This window comes from Protopterus annectens, chromosome 13.part0 (assembly GCF_019279795.1).
Source record: "Protopterus annectens isolate FY-2018-M chromosome 13.part0, PAN1.0, whole genome shotgun sequence".
Lineage (NCBI taxonomy): Eukaryota > Metazoa > Chordata > Ceratodontiformes > Protopteridae > Protopterus > Protopterus annectens.
Window position 1 is genome coordinate 556,273,775 of NC_056747.1, and position 22,463 is coordinate 556,296,237.

The window sequence follows — 22,463 nt, forward strand, 5'->3', positions numbered from 1 at the left end:
ATTATACTGTATGCTTTTTCAAAAAGCCTTTTCAAGTTAATACCTGCTATAATTTACCACTGGTATTTCACCAAACCCCTGAGGTTTGATAATATTTTTTTCAGTTAGTTTCTAATATACCCTTTACATACTTGTTACCACATTTAATTTACATACCATAGCCCTAAAAAATTAATTATTGTCATTTGTATGTAAATCTTATATTTTGTAACAAAAGATTCAGTTTTCTATGTTCATGGATTCTTTGCTGTAACTGAAATCATCCCTTATCACAGGCTTGTAAAGTGTAGGTCAGTCCCTAGTGGCCTCTTCCTTATACTTATTAATCATGTCGGTGGGGTATTGTCTATTCAGAAACATTTGTCCTAATCTTTCCACTTCATTAAGCAAGGTGTCATCCTCAGCAGGATGTTGTGACAGCCTTATGAGTTGTCCCTTCACTATGTTTCTTTTTTGCTACCGAGGGTGGGAACTATTGTAATGTAACAAACTGTTTTAATAGATGTCCTTCCTATATACCATAGAGGAAAATATATTCCTCTCACCATTTTTAGTAATTTTGACATAGAAAAAAATAAATTTCTTGTTGTCATATTAACTTTTAACACCAAGAAAGAAATGTTGTTAATATACTTACACTAATAAAATGAAGATTTCATCCAAATAATGCAACTGCACCTTAAAAAATTGGAGAAGTGTGATGTAAAAAATTAATAATTTTTTCCTACCACCATAATACAATATTGGCAAAGACTGGGGCAGCTGAGGCTCAAATGGCCACCCCTGAAATGTGTTTGTAATATTCTTGTCAAAAGAAAACAAAGGTGTTAACAAAAACAATTTCCATATTCTCCACCAATAAATTAATAATGTTCTAATTTAATCAAACACACTGCAGATTAAGAAAACTCTCCAACAAACCAAACCATCCTAAAGCAAGGTAAAGCAGCTCCATGGCAACAGCTTTTCTCAGATCTGAATTTTTATTAAAATGCAAACGTTAAAGAATTGTAATAGAAGTGCTTTCGTCTGCCTCTGCAGACTTTATCAGATACGCTCATCTATCTGATGAGGTCTGCAGATGCAGACAAAAGTGCTTATATTACGATTCCTTGACGTTTGCATTTAATAAAAATTAAAACAGTGTAAGAAACTTCTCTGTGTGGAAGATTTTCAGTCCATATATTTCTAGTCAATCACTGTATATTAATCAGATCAGACAATAGTAGTAGAAGTAACGAACATAAACTCGTCAAGTCAAAAAGTAATAATAGAAAATATATAATTCTACAGCATTACTAAGTATTCGAAAGTAATCCAAGCAAGGCAGGCAGTCTGTTTCCAGTCGAAAATCCTTTATTAAGTATACAGACAAGCGATCCAAGTAAAACAAAAATAGAGAAATAATTTCCTCACAAGCTTTCTAAATATATATATACTTTTTATCAGGCATGGGAGTGGTTTATTGTGCTGTAAAACAAAGTGTTATTGGTACACATGTTAAATTCACATCACTTCCCCCATCAGTGTGACATTCGAGCTGGTCCTGCCCTACCTAGTAGCTGTCATAATAATATATAGCCCTAATGTACTTTAATGGTGCATCTTATTTAACCAAATTATTAAGTAGATTATTAAATCTGTGATTTTATACAAGGCAATATACTACATGGCTGGAAATATATCAACCTTAGTTCATTTTGCGATCAAAAATTAGATATATATAAATATATACATATACATTTTGCATGTAAAAATCAGTTTCTATTTTCATAACCTATTGTTAACAAAGATCGCTTTCATCCTTCTAGACTTCTTCAGGTCTGTGTACAAGAACCCTAAAAACCTATATAATTGTATAATTAGTTAGTATTGTTATTACCATTATTTTGAATAAAGTGGAAAAAAGAGAAGCAGAAAAAAGATAAAAATAAAAAAAATATATATATATATATATATATATATATATATATATATATATATATATATATATATATATATGTATGATGATGGAAACAAAATATACACTTAAATTTCAAATGATTTAAAATGGTATTTAAAACCAATTTGTAGAAAAAAAATAAAATAAAATACAATTAGTCATGTAAACAATGTGGCAATTTTCTAAGTTCCAGTGCACTCTTAATTGAACAGTAGTAGTTTAGTCCAGGCTTTCTAAAAGAGTTCAGCTTTAATTGCCACGAGTTCATGTTTCTCCAAAATATTCGTGATGTCTCCTTCAAGATCACCCATGTCTATGAGATCTAGGATCTGGAACTTAAAACCTGTGTGTCTTTTATGAAGAGAAAGGTGTTTGGCTAGTGCATTATTTTTACATCCAGAGCGGATTTCTGACAGATGACATGAAATCCTTCACTTGAGTTTATTTACAGTCTTGCCCACATAGAATGCATCACATTAATTGCACTGTGCCCTGTAAATTACTTTTTTAGTGTTACAGTCACCCCCTGCACTGGTTTTAATGATCTTCTTTAAATAAGGGCAATAAAAACTATCACCTTGCTGTATAAATATACAAAATGTACAATTAGTTTCACATCTTTTAGTGCTTTTCTCACATGGTCTAGGTTTAAATTCAACAAAACTTCTAATATTTCTGGCTTTCCTATAAACAAATGATGGGGCTTCACTTAAGATGTTAATCAGAAAAGGGTTTCCTGTGACAATGTCCCAGTTTTCTTCAATAATATTTTTGATATTGTGATAATCCAAAGTGTATGTCAGGATGCAGCTATTTTTGCATTTGTTATTCTCTGTGGGATTACTTAACATTTTTCTACTGGGGAGGTTGAGTGAAGGTGCTTCAGTCCTTTTCAGTTCTCTAATGGGTTCCAGGATGTTTTTTAACATCTACTTTCATAGCCTCTCACTAGAAAATCATTCTCTACGTTGTTCAGGTTTCTCAAAAATGGTTCCATCTCTGTGGTAATTCGAGCTAATCTATAGCCTTGGGATTTCACTACATTATACTTGGTTTTTGTAGGATGTAGACTTTTACTGTGGAGTAATAAGTTAACCCTCATGGTTTTCTGAATAGATCATTGGTGATTCTGTTATTGTTGGTGCCCTTGGAAATCTGCATATCTAAGAAAGTGGTTGAAGTACAGCTATGGGAAGAGGTAAACTTCAGGAAGGGGGTTGTTTGATTGATGTAAGTGATAAAATCTCCAAGCTGCAAACCTCTGTCTGAATTTCTAACATTGTATTTAAAACCACTTGTGGTTTATATACGTTCCAGAATTCAGGATACTACTCAGTTCCTTTCCATTATTTCTGAGACCCAATTAGAATCTGATTGGCTCTTCTGTACTTTGGATGTCACCTCCTTATATACTAGTATTCCGCATTGGGCAGGACTTTTGGCCCTGCAATACTGGTTGGATAAGGCCAATATTTATAAGCCTAGTTTTAATACCCTTTTGGTTTGTATGACTGAACAAGTCCTGATTCATAATGTGTTCTTTTTTAAGGACAGGTGCTTTTGGCAAATTCAGGGCACCGCTATGGGGGCTTCTTTTGCCCCCATTTATGTGGATTTATTGATGGCGTATGTGGAAGATCAGGTGATATATGACATTAGTCATAACATTTATATTAATGAAATGGACATATGGAGGAGGTATCTTGATGACTGTTGGATGGTGTGGAGAGCTAATGAGGAATTCCTTTTAGAATTCTTGAAATATTTAAATGGCAATATATGGGGTATTGAATTTAAGCTGACTTTTTCTAAATCTGATATTACATTTTTGGATGTTTTGGTAAAAAGAACTGATACCAACACTCTTGAGAGTGAGATATTTAGAAAATTTCCTCAATTCAATACCTTATTACATGCCACCAGTTCCCACCCCCAGCATGTCATCAAGAACATCCCCAAGTTTCAATTCCTTCATGTTAAAAGAATCTGTTCCAGTTCTTCCACATACGACCATCACAAAAGGGCTCTTATTTCCAGGTTTAAAAGCAGGGGCTACTTAGGGGGTGACATCACAAGGGCCTATCGTTTTGCGAATCAGCAGGACAGAACTGATTTGTTATCTTATCGGGTTCGGGATTCTTTTAAGTCAGATTTGCTCAGATTGGTAACAACTTATGGGAGAAATACTGTAGGATTTATGAATATCATTCGTAAGCATTGGTATTTGTTAAAATTGGACGAAATTTTGGATAAATATATATAGGGGATCGGTGTTACTATTCATTTTGGAAAGGGCGGTCTTTGGGTTCTCTTTTTAGTCACTACAAGAGGGTTCATAATAAGTATACTTGTTCAACTACTCAAACCAATTTATTTTGAGGTCCCATATTTGGATGCTACCCATGTGGTCTCTGTACCTATTGCCCTAGGATTCTAAAATGTCAGACTTTCTCTACACATAATTGTCCAAAAGTTTATGATGTGTTATGCTTTGCTAATTGCAGTACTCCTTGGGTGATTTATTTGGCCCAGTGCAATTGTAGAGCAATTTATGTTGGACAAACCTACCGTCCTTTTAAGGTTAGGATAGGAGAACATCTCAGTGACATTAAGAACAAAAAGGGGTCTAGTTCTTTATATAAACACATCTCTAAACACCCCTCAGGCATTTTTTGTTTTATGGGCATTGATCATATTAAGGATAGGCATAAACACTCCCATGTTTTACATGAGATACTTACTTATAAAGAAAAAATGTGGATTATTAAATTAGGGGCTCTTTTTCCTCTGGGTTTGAACGATCATTTTTGAAGCATCCATTCCAAATGTCCAGCTTTATATTGGGGTTTTTTTCCACATGTTAATATATCTGTCAGGATATTTTATTATTTATTTCATTAGAATTTTTGCCTTCATTTGCTTAATAATTTGTGCATTATTAATATATGCACTAGAGGGCACTCCATGCATTCGATATGAATTTATTTATAAGAAGAGAGCATGTTAGGTTTTGTTTTTACTTGTTACATCATGTTTGGTTGCTGAGGAAGGTTTGCCGAAACCAGTACAACCATGTTGGTGTACGGTTATGTTTTTTGGTGTTCTTCTTTGAAATAAAACCAAATTAGGATTGCCTATGTCACAGGAGTTGGGTGCTGACCTTTTTTCTGGCTTGAAGGTTTAGTATGTCTGTTATTCTAAAAGTGTCTTAATCCTGGTTTAAGCACTTGGGCTTCACGCCAGTTATTTTACGTTAAAAAGGTTTGTGGTGTACATTCTTGTGGGAGGAAAGGTTTGATTCTGCCCTTCTGAGCTTAGAATTGCTGGTTGAAGGCTTATTGTGCCTGCTTATTTGAACTGTTTATTTTTTCTGAAATTGGTGCACCTTGTTTGCTGTATCATAAACTAGATTCAGACCTGCTGAATCTAGCTCTTTTTGTATAACTTGAGCACTAAACCAGGCCATCTTTTGTTGGAGAGGGATCCCCTGCACCCTAGCGGCAGGAGTGTGCAGTTACGTTGCTGGACCAGGGTTCAGTTTTGAGCTTTTTTATTGATTAATTGGTTAATTTGTTAAATTAATTAAATTGACCTAAACAGAGTTTAAATATGTTTAGCATATTCTGGTTACAGGTTTTGCTGTGTCCATATCTGTTTGTGTGATTCCCTTGTTTCCTGCAATGCCATCTTCTGTTAGCTGGGACCTGCCTGCACTTAGTGGGAGTAAGTGAAATGGTTGGAATTGGTCTGGCATCAGGTGTTTAGCTAAAAGGTCAGGGAAAAGAGTTGATCAGTCAATTCCAGTGTTAATATTTTACTTTCATTTTTGTGGTATTCAAACTCCACACTTGCATAGGTTTGCACTTGTTTGTGTTTTGTGCACTACTGCTGTGCTGTTTTAACTCTTTGCAAGGTATCTCAGCTGCATTTTCCCGTACCAGCACTCCTGTGTAAGTAAAGTTCTCCCTTGCAGCTACTGTATTGATTTTATCCAGCCCTCCTCACACCCGTAGATACTCTCCTCAGATAGTACCCACTCTACTTTCCCTGACTTCTCTTCCACAGATTCTGACAACCATGAAAGGACAATTGCCTATGGTTTTTCCTGCTAGTCTGGTTGATATGGGCATTCTGAGAGAGTGTAGCAACTGCCTCATGTACACAGACAACCCTCTACTACTACCATGTAGGAACACAATATGCGAGAGATGCAATTATAGTAAGAACCTAGAATCTTTGCTGTCTCAATTACAAGCCACTACATTTGGTACTGTGAAGGTTGTCTGCAAAAACACTACAAACACCACACCTCTAACACCACCCACACCTGTATGACACACTCCTAAATATGTGGAGGTTCTCAACAAAAACATGCCTAAACAAAAGAGCCCTCTGAGACAAAAACACACACACATACATCACAACCCACAGCATCAGGCACCACACATAGGTTCATAGTTTGGTACTAGGCTACCGGCCCTAGGGCCTATACAAGCCTAGCCATAACAATTCCCTGACTATTTCTTCCTACAATATTTACTTCACTGGACCCCTGTCTAGCAGGGTGACTGACGTGATCCCCGGGGTGAATTTCCTATCTCCCATTCAATCAACAATGTTCCTTTTGAAGAGGGCCAAACAGGCCTGTGTCTTACAGCCTCTAAAGCCCAGCCACAAACACAATATACTAGTCATAGGAGACTCTATCATGAGAGACACAGATGTGCCCCTCACCAGGCTAGACAAGGAGAATGTCACGGTAAGTTACTTGTCAGGTGCTAAAATCCACCATATCACACATGCACTCAAGTCTCTTAACAACAGGTACTGTTAACACTGTCATAGTCCATGTTGGAGTTAATGACTTGAGATGTACACCTCTGGACTATATGAAGAGAGACATGATTGAGCTCACTGAATATGTGTCCCAGGCAGGTATTCCCCTAGCATACAGTCACCCAGAATGCTGCCTCAATAAAAACAGAAAATTACTGAGTTTAACAACTGGTTTAGTTTCTGATGTCATTCCAAGGGGATTCAGTACCTGACAGCTTGGGAGGACATGATTGACAGACCACAATACCTTGCCAGAGATGGCCTTCATCTGTCTCCCCCTGGGCTTCAGGCTTCTGGCAAAGGCTGTTGCCTCTCCATATTGCCTTTTTTAGGCAAATTAAAATTCTTCATGACGAAATTTAAAGATCATGCTGCTAAACGCTAGGAATCTTAGCATGAAACTGTACTTATTGCAAGCATTCCTCGCCCTGGAGGATCTCGACATTTGTGCAGTCATGGAAACCTGTCTCAAAGCTGCAGAGAGCACCCCAGCCTTACCAGGTTACTCAGCCTGCCATACTTTCACACCCCAGATGGAGGTTTACAAAGCTAGAGGAAATGGAGTTTCAATATTTATCAAAGGCATACACAACTTCAGGCTTGTCAAACAGTATAACATACAGGAGAAAGTCCAAGTACAGTTAACTGTTGACAAAACAGCTGTTCAAATCATAGCTAGCTACAGACCTCCAACCATGACTCAGGATGCCAACTCCACCTATCTGGACTTACTTGAATCCATCAAGATTCAATCCTCTACCCTGATCCTGAGTGACTTTAACTACCCAACCATAGAGTGGAAGACCTATTCTACCCCAAACACGAACTCCCAGAGATTTATCAACTTCATCAATGCCAATGCATTGGATCAGCTGGTCGATACCCCCACAACAGGTGAAAATATCCTGGACCTGGTACTAATCAACATGAGTAGCCACTGTAGTACCCCTATAATGTCATCCTCCTTGGTAAGATCCGACCATAAAGTGATCACTTTCTAAGTCAACCCCCCCCCCCCCCACACTTGCCAGGTCAAACAAAAAACTTTTCCAAAGCTGAGTACAGTCTCCTGACAGCAGGTATAAACAGCTTCATAGCCGCCACCCCTTCAGTTGGAACAAGCATTAATGTCCACCCCTGCACTAAAAAACGGTATGAGCATCTACATAGCTGTATGGACTCAGCAATAACTGACAGGACCAAATCATCTTTATCAAGGAAGAGTAAACCTGTCTGGTGGACAGCAGCAATCAACAGACTTTATAATAAAAGGAAATAATTACTGTCCAGGACCAGGAAGGAGTAAGTTGGAAGCAATCTCTCCTTTGACTGAACAAGCAAATAAGGTCACTGGAGAAATCTTGTAAGGCTAACTTTCAGTCCAAATTGGCCACAAACACTAAGGACAATCACAAGGCCTTCTTCACATAAGACCGGAGTCTCAAAGGTAACACCCAAATCTGCTCTGAATTGGTGGTCAAGAACACCACATACACAAATGCCATAGATATACCCAACCTGCTGGCAGACAGGTTCATTGAGAACTTCACACCCTTGTCCTCTCCATCAGTAAACCAGGACATCCCCACCATCTGCCCTCCTCCCCTCATCACCAGGGAGCAGGTCTATAATGCTTTCTCAAAGGCAAAAAATACAGATTACATGGGGCCAGACAACATCCCTGGCTACATCCATCATGAACTCAGGCATGAGCTCTTAGCACCATTAGCCACTCTATTCAAACATAGCCTGAAAACTGGCTTCATCCCAGCAGTATAGAGGATAGCCACTGTCATCCCTCTACACAAAGATGGAGCATCGAACAACCCAGACAATTATAAGCTCATTAACCTAACTAACCTGATATGCAAGGCCATAGAATGCATTACCATGGACCTTACAAACAAGGGCATTGGCGACCTCCAAACACTTGATCTCACACAGTTCGGTTTTGTCAAAGGGAGATCATGCCTGTTAAACTTGGTCATCTTCTTTGAAACATTTAAAAAAGTCATGGACTAGGGGAAGATGGTGCACACCACCTAACGTGACCTAGCCAAAGCCTTTGACACTATTCCCCACTTGGGCATAAGAGATAAACTCTCCCGGCTATGCATCAACCCATATGTTACCAGATGGGTAGCTAATTGGCTCACTGATAGAACCCACTCCGTCAAAACAGGGAGTGTCACCTCTAGTAGTAGACCCGTAATGAGCAGTGTACCCAAGGATTGGTCTTGGGGCCTCTACTGTTTTGGCTATACTTTTCTGAGGTGCAAGCCAATGCCAGTGGTCTGTGTCTGACCAAGTTTGCAGATGACTGCAAGCTGGGCACTGTCTTAAATTCCACTAGTGATGTGAACATCCTCCAAGAGGTTCTTACTCAAACTAATGACTGGTGCTAGAAGCATGGCCTCAAACTGAATGCCAAGAAATGCATCATTATTCCCTTTGGGGAAAATATCATCCCCACTAATTATCACATTAATAACAACATACTACGCATGCAATCAGTCGTGAGAGATTGGGCACCTAGGTTGATAGCAACCTGACTTTTGACCACCACGTCGCCTCAATTATACGGAAAGCTTTCTATATAGCCAACCTCATAAGTAAGGGTATTTCATCCAGGAACAAGAAGGTCATACTATCCCTGTACTCCACCCTTATCAAGCCCTTTATCGAGTACAATGCCCCCTTCAACATGTACCTTCCCAAACACATGCAGCAGCTGGAGAGACCACAGAGGTTCCTGACCAGGAAAATCCAGGGTCTCAAACACCTATCCTATACAGATAGGCTAAAAGCTCTGTCCCTACTCAGTGTCATACAGACTGCTCAGAGGTGACCAGTGTCTGGCATACAAAGCCATCTCAGACCCAGCCTTGATGGAGTTGCTGCATATCCATAAGTCAAACTCCACTCACGCAACCAGCTTGCAAAGCCTCAGCCTGGTCTGTGACATTAATGGAACTTTGTTGGCCAGATAGTTTTGGGTCCCAAAGAATCCCCCATCTGTGGAATAGATTCCATCTCCATATCAAGCAGAGTACCTCACTAGCCCTCTTTAAGAGAAACTTGGACAACAGGATGGGAAACAGAAATCACACCCCTTGGGATCCCATCTGTGTCCCTGCTGGACAGGGGAAACAGGTGCTGACTTTGTGGGAACATGGGTGAAATTCTTGGCTAGGCTTATAAGGGCCTCTGGTCCAGTAGCCTAATATTGTCCTCTAAACCTATAAACAAAAAATTCCCCATTGCTCAAATACTGTAAAATTTTCTGAGAATATAAAAAACTGCCCATTAAAACAATACTAACACCTCTGCCCAACTTCTTGATTCTTATGGAGCGAATGCTACTAGATTTATTCATGAGTTTCCTTTCCTCAGACATTCAAGTTGAAATGTCCTTTTCTAGCTTTTGTGACTAAAAGCTTCAAATCCCTCTCACAAGCCTTTTCATACGTCAGTGGAAAAGGAGCCAAAGGAGGATTAAAGATACTGTGTCTTCAAAATTTATTTTTAGACCCTAAATTATGTTCATGGGCCTTAAAAAAATCATTAAATTCAATTTGCAAATAAATATTTTCAAGGACAGTAAGTCTCACACTAAGTTAAACTTCAGATAAGAACAAAAGTAAATCCCTTACAAAAAAGGTCCCCAAACAATGGAGTGATTTCTAGATAACTATACTTGTATATAGTGAACCCTTTAAAACTGTAAACAGTACCTTGGTTTAAACATGAGATCATCATCTCTAATTCCATTGCCAACCCTTGATCTTCTCTCCAGCCCCTGCTCACAGTTCCTTCATCCTATTTCCACCTGTTTTGAACCGGAACTCTGTCTGCTGTTGTTGCAACCTAATTTTCTTGTTCTGTACCCTGGATGACCGGCGTGGAACATTTACTTCCTGTAAAAAACATCATTGTCATTTTCAGTGTCATTCTTAGGGACATCTAAATGGTCTCTCACTCTGAATATTATGGTCACTAGATGGAGGTATTTTAAAATGTATATAATTATGACTTTTTTGTCTGATGAAGTACATGTTTTAATTAGTGAACTAAATTGCTTTAGCTTTTGAATAACTAATTTGGACGGTTCTCTGGTGGCAACATTTTTTTTATCTTTTTAGTTTATGTAGTTGGATGTTTGAATGATAGCTAGATAGATAGGTTCATAGGTTCATACTAGGCTATCTGCCCGAGGGCATTTATAAGCCTAGCCCATAGTTTTGTGGCTTATGCCACCCCTTTAGATTGGAGAAACTATGCCCATTATTTTGCTGTGCCTCTGTCGAGCAGTGACACTGAGGTAACCCCTGGGGTGTATCTGCGATCTCCCATCCATTGGTCAAGATTCCTCTTGAACAAGGCCAGCGAGGTGCTCTGCCTCACATAAACTGGGATTTTGTTCCACAGCATAGGGAGTCTTTGGGTGATGAATCTATCCCTCCAGCACGTCCTATTAATAACCGTGTCGAGGTTTAAGTCTCCCGCCCTTGTGGCTCTGAGGGATCTAGATTTTTTGAGATGAAGCATGTTCATCAAATCTGGGTTTGACATGGCCTTGTATGTCAGGCATAGGTCACCTCTGAGCAAGCGGCAAGCAACTGAATATAACTGGAGTTCTTTCAGTCGGGCAGATAAGACAGATTTTTGAGACCCTTTATCCTTTTGGTGAGGAACTTTTGTGGCCTCTCCAGCTGCTGCAAGTGTCGGGTCAGATACATTCCGAATGGGGCATTGTACTCGATCATTGGTCTGATGAGTGATGAGTATAGGAAGACTATGACTTCCCTTGATCTAGATGTGAATCCCTTCATGATAAAGTGGGCAATGTAGAAGGTCTTCCTAACTACTTTAGCAATATGAGTGTCGAATGAAAGGCTACTGTCAACCTGGGTTCCCAGGCCCCTAATAACTTCTTCTGTGTTCAGGGGATTGCCACCTATATGGTAGCTAGGGCTAACCTTATTTTTCCCGAAGGGTATGACTATGCATTTCTTGGCATTTAACTTTAGGCCATGGCTCTGGCATCAGTTATCCGTTTCAGTGAGACCCTTCTGAAGGATATCTGTGTTGGATGTGTTTTCAACTACGGCGCCCAGTTTGCAGTCATCTGCAAACTTTGTCAGCCATAACCCTCCTGTGTTTGCTTGTACTTCAGAAAAGTAGATGCCAAACAAGAGTGGGCCCAGGACTGAGCCCTGTGGGACACCACTTGTGACAGGCTTTGAGTCTGACATGGCGCCAGCAACTCTGACCCTGTGGGTTCTGTCACTCAGCCAGTTTGCAACCCATCTTGTAATGTATGGGTTTACATTTAAGTTGATGAGTTTTTCAATGATACCCGAGTGAGGTATTTTATCAAAAGCCTTCGCCAGGTCTAGGTAGGCTGTATGGACTGCCTTTCCCTCGTCAATGGCCTTGGTGACTGTTTCGAAAAAGTCAACCAAGTTTAAAAGGCATGATCTGCCTTTGACAAAGCCAAACTGGGTTGGATCCTAAGTCTGCAAGTTCCCTATGTCTTTATTTATGAGATCCATTATGATCCTCTCCATGGCTTTGCAGATAAGGCTTGTCAAGCTAATGGGATGGTCATTTCCAGGGTCGGTGGGACCACAGTCGCTGTGCGCCACTCCCTGGGTACGTATCCGGAGGTGAGACTAAGATTAAACAGCTGTCCTAACTGTGGGTTTAATTCCTCATTGAGTTCATGGAGCACACAGCCGGGGACACCATCAGGTCCCATGGATGCTGTGTTCTTTGCCTTGGAGAGAGCAGTTCTCACCTGGGCGTTAGAGATGTTTGGGGGCTACAATCATTTGGTATAGATATCTCTCCTTTAGGGGGGGGAGAAGTTTGCACTGAACCTGTCAGCCAGTATGTTGGCAATGTCTGTAGGATCAGTAATCTTCACATCATTTTGAACTAATTCTGAGCATATCTGGGAGTTTCCTCCTAGGTTTCTGACATAGCTAAAGAATGCCTTATGGTTGTCTTTAGAGTCCTTAGCTATTTTTTTCTCAAAATTAGCTTTGGATGATTTTATGAGAGTTCTTAGCTTTTTACTTATAGTGATCAGCGGTGTCTTACCTTTTAAGGATTTTGCTCTATCTTGTAGTAGCTTTCTCCTTTTGTTGTAGAGTTTGTTTATGGCTGGGGTCCACCAGACTGGACGCTTGCCTTTGGTACAAAGAGTCTTTGTTTTGCTTGGGATTGCCTGATCCATGCAGCCCTGCAGGTGCTGGTAGAAGGCATTTGTAAGTGATTCAGCGGTTTGAGTAATGTTAACCGCTGGCTCAGGGCCTTAAAGGAGACCACACTAGTCTATAGAAGTGTGAAGTCGGCTTTCGAGAAGTTCTTTACTGTGGTCTTTTTCATTTCGGGTGGGGATGGAATGAGGACCTCCAGCGAGATTAGTTTGTGATCAGATCTCACCAGTGAGGGGTATACTTCGGCGTTGAACATTGTGCTCCCATGTTCGTGATGATGAGATCAAGTATGTTTTCTCCTCTTGTGGGGATGGTGACTAGTTGTTCCATGGCATTTGAGTTTATGAATTCCAGGAACTTTTGGGCTAGAGTGTTTGGGCTTGAGTAGTGTTCCCAGTCTATATTAGGGTAGTTGAAGTCACCTAGTATGATGGTGTTCGGAGATACATTTATCCCCTCCAGTGTTTTCAGGAAGGCCATATGAGGTTCCTGAGTTTGCGAGGGTGGCCTGTAACATGCTACAAATTGCAGAGCAATCTTGCCTATGGTTAATTGCACCTGGATGGTTTCCGATGCATCGTGCGATGCCACCAATCTTGAGGTGTGGGTGTCCTTGATGAATATGGATACCCCTCCTCCTTTCTTGGTATTGTCCGGGTTTTGGGGCCGGAACGCATGATATGAGGTAAAACCTGATAGTGTTGGGGTGCTCTCAGGAGCCTTAAACCAGGTTTCTGTGACAGCACAGACATCAATGTTCTCCATACTGAGAAGGGCCTCGAGTGCGTGCATCTTGAGGTTGAGACTTCTGGCATTGAGCAGCATTACCCTTAGTTTTTTTTCTTTGTTTTGTTCTAGGGTGGTAGGTTTAGAATTTGAGCCTTGCCTAAAAAAAGCACTATGGGGGTGGCAAGAGCCTTTGCCAAAATCCGGAATCCCAGGGGTGACAAGTGCAAGCCATCCCTTGCGAAGCAGCATGTCATCCCAGGCAGGCAGACATTGGATCCCCTTTGAATGACACCAGAGATTAAGCCAATTGTTAAAGCTGATCATCTTATCTCTGTATTGTGGCATCATTCTTGGTGAAGGTAGGATACTGCTCAAGGTCAGGGTCATACCTGCTTGGGCTACATAATCAGAGAGCTCCTCTATGTCTCTTTTCATGTAGTCCAAGGAGGTACGTCTCAGGTCGTTAACACCAGTGTGGACAATGATTGAGTCGTACTTGTACCTGCTGTTGAGAGACCTGAGTGCATGCGTTATGTGGCGGATTCTAGCACCTGACAGGCAGCTTACTGTGACCTTCTCCTTACTCAGTCTGGTGAGCCGGGACGTCAGTGTGTCTGACTATGGAGTCACCAATGACTAGTGTGTCTGGCATTGTGTTTGGCCTTAAGGGCTGTGACTGCTTGACACTCTGACTGTGTGGTCTATGTGTTGCAGGTGTTGTGTTCTGAGGTGGTAGTTGTTTGGGTGTCTGCTTTGGTGGCCTCTGCTGTTTTGGTAGATTTTTGATCAGAGCCTCCGAGTATGTCTTTGTGTGTTTATGTGTATGATTTGAGGTTGTGATGGTATTATGTGAGACTGGGTCTATAGTGTGTGTGGTTACCTTCTCCTCCTGTCTGGTCATGCCAGTCCTATGTTGAGAGAGCTCAGCCTCTAGTTTGGCCATATAGTTGCATCTCTCGCATGTATTTGTGTTTTGTGGGAGGAGGAGAGGGTTGTCGGTGTACATGAGGCAATTGTAACATTGCCTCAATATTCCCAGGTTCACCAGCTGAGCAGGAGAGGACATTAGCAACTGATCCCTCGACATGCTAGAAGGAATAGACAGAAAAACTTAAGAAAAGGTTCTGGGGGATGTGGGTGACCGAGAAATGGGGTTTGCTTTTTTGGGGTACTTTCTATAACAAGAGTGCTGTATCGAGGTGATAAGTACTGTAGGAGCAAGTGCTTCGCTATACAGATAGAGAATAGTCTACTTGGGAGTCAAGTAGAGATAATTTATAGTTGTAGGATACACTAAATAGAACAGTAGTATACTTTGAGGAAGGTAGTTTTAAGGGAAAATTTGAAGAGTGGACTTTAGGTAGCCCTAATAGTTTAAATCTGATTAACCGGCGCTGCCCTAGTGTGCAACGGTAGCAGCTCCGCTCTAAATTGCGCTAAATCACGCTAAAGTGCGCTAACGAGTGCTTTATAGCAGGGGGCTGGAAAAAACAGGAAATGACCCAAAATGGCTGACGAATTACTAGTTGCTGCTTCTAACCACTCCTCTGAGGACAAACAAGCAGCTCAGTACTCCCCACTCCCACTGGTGAGTAAAGAAACTACCTCTGGCCACACAAGAAAATGGAGGAACACAGAAACCAAATACAAAGCCCAGGGATCAGCAAAATCTGATCACTGGAACAACTAGCTAGGAAAGTTTAGGAAAGGAGAAATATTTTTATTTTTTTTTTTTTTGCAAACAGACAGAAAAAATGCAGTAAATGCTTTGTTTTCGACTAAATTACTATCAAAGGCTGGTACACTTGAGTGTATTAGCCTGTTTGTTACTTTTAAGCAATACTTTAGCCCACAAGTGCAATCAACAATATAAGCTCACAAAAACAGGAAAATAAGGTAATAAAACAGTAATATAGGCACAAACAGTAGTCGAAAAGCTCAAAAGATCGAAAAATGCAAACTAAAAAGTTTAAAAATACTTATGATCAAGAAAGTTGCTTTTTCTGCTCTCTGCTGGCTTAGGAACTCTGCAGGGGACCACGAGGAGCTATGCCTAGTTCTCTAATGCCAGAAAAGCCTGCCAAAGCGTGCTTTATAGCAGGGGGCTGGGAAAAACAGGAAATGACCCAAAATGGCCGACAAATTACTAGTTGCTGCTTCTAACCACTCCTCTGAGGACAAACAAGCAGCTCAGTACTCCCCACTCCCACTGGTGAGTAAAGAAACTACCTCTGGCCACACAAGAAAATGGAAGAACACAGAAACCAAATACAAAGCCCAGGGATCAGCAAAATCTGATCACTGGAACAACTAGCTAGGAAAGTTTAGGAAAGGAGAAATATTTTTTTGGTTTTTTTTTTTTTTTGCAAACAGACAGAAAAAAATGCAGTAAATGCTTTGTTTTCGACTAAATTGCTATCAAAGGCTGGTACACTTGAGTGTATTAGCCTGTTTGTTACTTTTAGGCAATACTTTAGCCCACAAGTGCAATCAATATAAGCTCACAAAAACAGGAAAATAAGGTAATAAAACAGTAATATAGGCACAAACAGTAGTCGAAAAGCTCAAAAGATCAAAAAATGCAAACTAAAAAGTTTAAAAAATACTTATGATCAAGAAAGTTGCTTTTTCTGCTCTCTGCTGGCTTAGGAACTCTGCAGGGGACCACGAGGAGCTATGCCTAGTTCTCTAATGCCAGAAAAGCCTGCCAAAGCGTGCTTTATAGCAGGGGGCTGGAAAAACAGGAAATGACCCAAAATGGCCGACGAATTACTAGTTGCTGCTTCTAACCACTCCTCTGAGGACAAACAAGCAGCTCAGTACTCCCCACTCCCACTGGTGAGTAAAGAAACTACCTCTGGCCACACAAGAAAATGGAGGAACACAGAAACCAAATACAAAGCCCAGGGATCAGCAAAATCTGATCACTGGAACAACTAGCTAGGAAAGTTTAGGAAAGGAGAAATATTTTTGTTTTTTGTTTTTTGCAAACAGACAGAAAAAAATGCAGTAAATGCTTTGTTTTCGACTAAATTGCTATCAAAGGCTGGTACACTTGATAGATAAGGTTATACTTCGATCGATATGTAAATATATATATATATATATATATATATATATATATATATATATATATATATATGTCTTCATAATGTCAATGGCCAAAATGGTGAACACGCGCAAAGCCAAACCATTTCCATGAAACCAGTACTACCAAAACCTCAGAAAGCCGACAAAATATCGAAAGTTGAAATTTCCAACTGCACCACACCTACAAACAAGTTCTAATATGAGTCTAAAAGGGGGTGAGATTTTGCAGTTCAGAATATCGGCATTCGAGAATTTAGTGATGGCTCAGTTCGGAGTTCGCGGAAGTGGGTTCGCCATTGTGGCTATCAACATTATGGAAGTAAATATATATGCATGCATATATATATATATATATATATATATATATATATATATATATATACACACACACACACACACACACACACACACATACACAAATATATATATATATATATATATATATATATATATATACACACACACACACACATACATATATATAAATATATATATATATATATATATATATATATACACACACATACATATATATATATATATATATATATATATATATATACACATATATACATATATATATATATATATATATATATATATATATATATATATATATATATATATGGGTCTCCTATGAAATCCCAAATGCCCAAAATACCGAGACGAAAAGCCCGAAACCCCACATTACCGAAAAACCAGACGCGCGAAATTCAAAATCCCGATGTTAAGGGATTTTGAGTTAGCACTTCTGGTGTTGCTGTTCAGTTAAGTATGTCTGTGTAAGTGTGTTTGTGAGGGACTTTAGTGTGTGCAAGTGTATGTTGTGACTGTGGTGTGTGTGTGTGTGTGTGTGTGTGTGTGTGTGTGTGTGTGTGTGTGTGTGTGTGTGTGTGTGTGTGTGTGTGAGGGACTGTAATGTGTGGGTGTGAGTTTGCCTTGTGTATATGTTTGTGCGATCTCGGGGTCTGGGGGGCACAGCCACCCACATGGGTGGTGCAGGGTGGTTTGTTTGTTTATGGGGGGAGGGTGTGTGTATGTTTGTGTGTGAGCTGTATGTATTAGTTTCACGATTTTGAATTTCGCGCTTTCAATATTTCGGTAATGTGGGGTTTCGGGCTTTTCATCTCCCTATTTTGGGCATCGGGATTCTGTGCATTCGGGATTTCGTAAGGGACCCATATATATATATATATATATATATATATATATGGTTTACTATGGTAAGGTCGAACCGGACTCCATTGAATGATGGGATTGTCGACCCACGTCTGCGACAATTCTGACATTGTCGAAATATGAGTTCACTTCGACCTTGAAATGGGTTTTAACATGGGTCAAGAAGATAGGGGCAATATTCGTACTTCCACAATGTCGGGTTCGACATTTTCGTCATTCGGCCTATGGACCGACTGAAGTGGATTTGGCCGAACCCACTTCGACCTTACCATAGTAAACCTATACACACACACACACACACATATATATATATATATATATATATATATATACATATATATAAGTAGATATATATACATCTATATATTTATACTTGTATTTATACAGCAAATTCATCTTTAATAGAATAGTCATCCTTAAGATATAAAGCAAAATAGTTCCATTACTCAGTTTAAGCATAACCTGTATGAATGGATGGGCAATTGTAAATAGACCGCATGTCTGGCCCCTCATTGAAAGGGATGGAAACTAGATATAAACTAGTCATGTCGATGGGTATCTACAATTTGGGATATTATGGCTAGGCTAATAATGGTCTTTTGGGTAAATAGCTTAGTGTTATCCTATGAACCTGTGAGCTTCTAGTGCAAGTGTCTTAGCAGATAGTGTAGAAGAAGGGAGGGAAATGCTCATGTTGTGATACAGTGTGTCCACCCCCAGACTTCTCATGAGAGTAGAATGAGAGACTAAAGGAGATAATAAAGGAATGGAGTAGAAGGAAAATGGTTATAAATATGAGACGTCTGAATCCATTGAGAGCAGATTGGAAGATTTCAAGTAAGCTCTGAAGTAGTGGGAGAGCAGATGATGATTAAAGTTTTGGACCATGATGGCTCAAGCAGCAGGTGCAGGGTTGTCCAAGGAATACCATAATGGTGTGTGTGTGGTCCGAAACAAGGGAAGAGAAACTCGGACATATACAGATGAAAGCCCCATTATCAAGTAGTGACCATGCCCGTGGGTTGTTTAGCATGGCTGGAAGGGTAAGAAGATTAAGGTCACACCAAGTGAATTTTGCAGTTCTTTAAACAACTAGATTGTGATGATATAGCTTGGAGATAGTCAAAGAATATTTGTGGGCTAACTGAAGTCATAAAAAAATAATAAAATGGGTGAGGGGCACAGTACTCTGGGCTAATGAGCAAAGGTTTGATGAAAAAGTAAAAAAAGCAAAAAGAGGGGTAAAACCTAGTGGTTACTCAGGAAAGTGGGGCCTAGCAGTTAGAGTAAAAGACAAGGCATATAGCGATGGTTGGAAAAGTGTAGAAAGGTGAAGGAAATACAATACAAATAGGCAATCTAAATGGTAGCAAAGCAGATGAGGGCAGAAAAGGCATAAGATAAAAAAAAAGCTGGTGAAATGGCTAAAGAGCAGGGATAAAGATGATTCAGGTTTATTGCAGGAAGGAAGAAAGGGACAGATTTGGCTAAGCTGAGCAAAGATGGGAAGGAGCTGACCAAAGGCTGAGAAGAAGCACTCAACGTATACTTCTATTTATTCCTTGCAGAGGAAATGATGGGATGGAGATTAGTGAGCAGACAATGTGATAGAGGGAGGAAGCTGAGAGGGAACTGGATTCTTTGAGAGAGGATAAAGTACAGAGATCAGATGGAGTATCTTAAGTGGTTCAAAGAAATCTGGCCAATGTACTAGTAGATCCGCTGACTAAGGAATGGAAGAAAACAAATGTAATAACATTGCACAAAAGGAGGAGTGACAAAAATCTAAGGAACTACTGGCCTTTCAATCTAATGGCAGTGATAGGAAAAATATGAAAAAAATCTTGAGGGAAATACCAGCTACATTAATGGAGGAAAGAACTGTTGAGGATATAGACCAACAAGAGTTTATGGCCAGAAGTAGCTGTCAGACTAACCTGATCATTTATGGGCTGGATTGCCAGGAGCAGAGTGAGATGACAGTTACAGCAATTGACATTATGCTGGAGAATATCGTCAGGGAAATAGAATCCAGAAGCAAAACGTTAATGCTTCTGCTATACTTGATCCTGGTCTAGCCACAGCTTTTGACAAATGATTTATGACTATTGCATGAAGTTCTAAAGGCCTTACAAAGACTGGGATATCAGGTTCATAGGTTCATAGGCTGGTACTAGGCTGTCAGCCCTAGGGCCTATACAAGCCTAGCCATAACAATTCCCTGGCTATTTCTTCCCACACTATTCACTTCCCTGGACCCTTGCCTATCAGGGTGACTGACATGATCCCTGGGGTGAATTTCCTTTCTCCCATCCAATCATCAAGGTTCCTTTTGAAGAGGGCCAAAGAGGCACTCTGCTTGACATGTATTGGCAATCTATTCCAGAGTCTGGGGAGTCTCTGGGTCAGGAACCTATCCCTCCAGCATGTTTTGTTTATTGTGATGACAAGGTTTAGATCCCTGGAGCATGTGGCACTGAGGGAGTGGGATTTCTTTAAGTGTAGCATGTCCAACAGCTCTGGGTTTGACATGGCCTTGTATGTTAAGCAGAGATCGCCTTGGAGTAGATGATATGCTGAAACGAGTCCAGATTAAAGCCAGAGGAAGGTTACAAAAAGTGGAAAGGGTAGGGTACAAGCAGTGACTAGAGTTAGTAAACAATTTTCACCTGACACAAGGAGAGACATGAGGCTGGACATGGATACTGAGTTATATCAGAGAGACATGAGGGTCTGGTCCTGAACATAAAGGTGAAGGGGTTGCGGGGACAGGAAGCAGACTGCAAGACCCAGCTGCATCTGGATATGTGAAAGCACTTCATAAATGAGAGGATTTTGTGCCCACTGAGTAGACTGCCAGAATGGGTGTTACAGAAAAAATTTGTGGAGGCATTCAAAATGATATGATGAGGTAGTGTGGCAGAATATAGAGAATGAGGACAGGTAGAAAGTTAAAGAATTTAAATGGCAGATTGTGTAGACTTGTTTTTCTGCCATCAAGCAAATGTAATAGAACATAATGTAATGTAACAGATGCTGTGTCAGCCTTGAAATTCTGATATATGTCTTGTCTGGTGATGGGGCTTTTTATCTGTTTTACAGACAGCTTTGGTGTTCCCTCATTCGTTTACTTATTTCATAAAAGTATATATTATCTGACAGTTAACTGGAAAAATACTGCCAAAGATCAGTCAGATGTGCATTTTTTTCTTAAGGGTAACTCGTTTTGCCTCTTCCAAAAGCACATGTTACTCTAAGAATAATGGTGGATGGTCAGCATTTCTTCTTTGATAAGATAGTAACAGGAGTGAATGACTATCCAGCAGGGTATGCAATGTTGCTGGGGTGAAGATGAGTTACAGGACATTATGTGGCCTGAGAAACAGAGAACTAGCTTTTTTGATCTGTCTTGAATTGCTTTTTAAGAAGATTGACAGTAATTTGGCATCAACAGTTGGGATGAGATCAGGATCTGTACTGATTTTTTTCTTGCTAAAAAATTTGAGTTGTATATTTAACATTTAGAGAGGCTGTTTCTAACCTTTTTAGACAGCATGCATTTCCGTGCAAAGGATTTCAGCATTAAACACAAAACGTTTTGTCTCTCACTTTCTGTTTCCTTCTTCCTTAGGAGATTTGTCTGTGCCATCTTTGAAGAGCATAGACATTTTCAGGTTTGTCTGCCACTTTTGAAAAACACAGACATTTTCTTAAGCTGTTTGCCTTGCCTATACTGTTTTCCTTTAGAGAGAGAGCATTCTTTTCCAGTTTATGATTTTTTTTATTTCTGAAACAAAAATGCCTTCAAAGCATTAACACTCTCTATTTTACTAACCTTATTAAATTTCTTATGCTGTTCACAATTACCAGTATTATGAAAACCCTAAGGCAGAGAACACATTCAGACTGAAAATCTTTAGGGGCATTTTGCCAACCAGAAGTATGCTTATTATTTGATTTCATGGAGGAAGTCATTAAAATATAATAAAAAAAAACTTCAGAACTTAAATATATAATTTTTTCCAAACAGTAAGAAAAAAGAAAAAAAAAAGATTTATAGTCATTACTTGACTGTGCACATTGTCAGAATGACCAACACAGTTAACTCACAACATAACACTCAGTCAAGTGATTTCAAAGCAATAAGGAAGAACACACAAGCCTGACAACACTGTATTTATTGGAGGCTAAAATTACTGATGCTAGTGAAGCCATAATGCAAGACTGGCCTTACCCATTCATGTGTCATCTGTCAGATTTTGGAGAGAAAAATGGCCACATGTTGGCTGTTATGGTAAAAAAGAAGGAATACTTCTGAAATAAACAGCATACCATCTTAACTTATTTCCATACTTTCTGAATTAAAAGCAGTCCAGTAAAATTACAAAAGTGGCATCCTCTCTCCATGTGTGTAGACAGATAATATCTGCAGCCTTTGCACAATTCGTGCAGTATCCCCAGCA

At 39.8% G+C, this 22,463-nt stretch overlaps 1 protein-coding gene across 1 annotated transcript in view; it reads left to right on the forward strand.

Moving 5' to 3' along the window:
- AUTS2 (activator of transcription and developmental regulator AUTS2) overlaps nt 1–22,463 on the forward strand; it is a 3,698,117-nt gene that overhangs the window by 2,457,754 nt on the left and 1,217,900 nt on the right. The gene's annotated exons all lie outside the window — the stretch shown is intronic.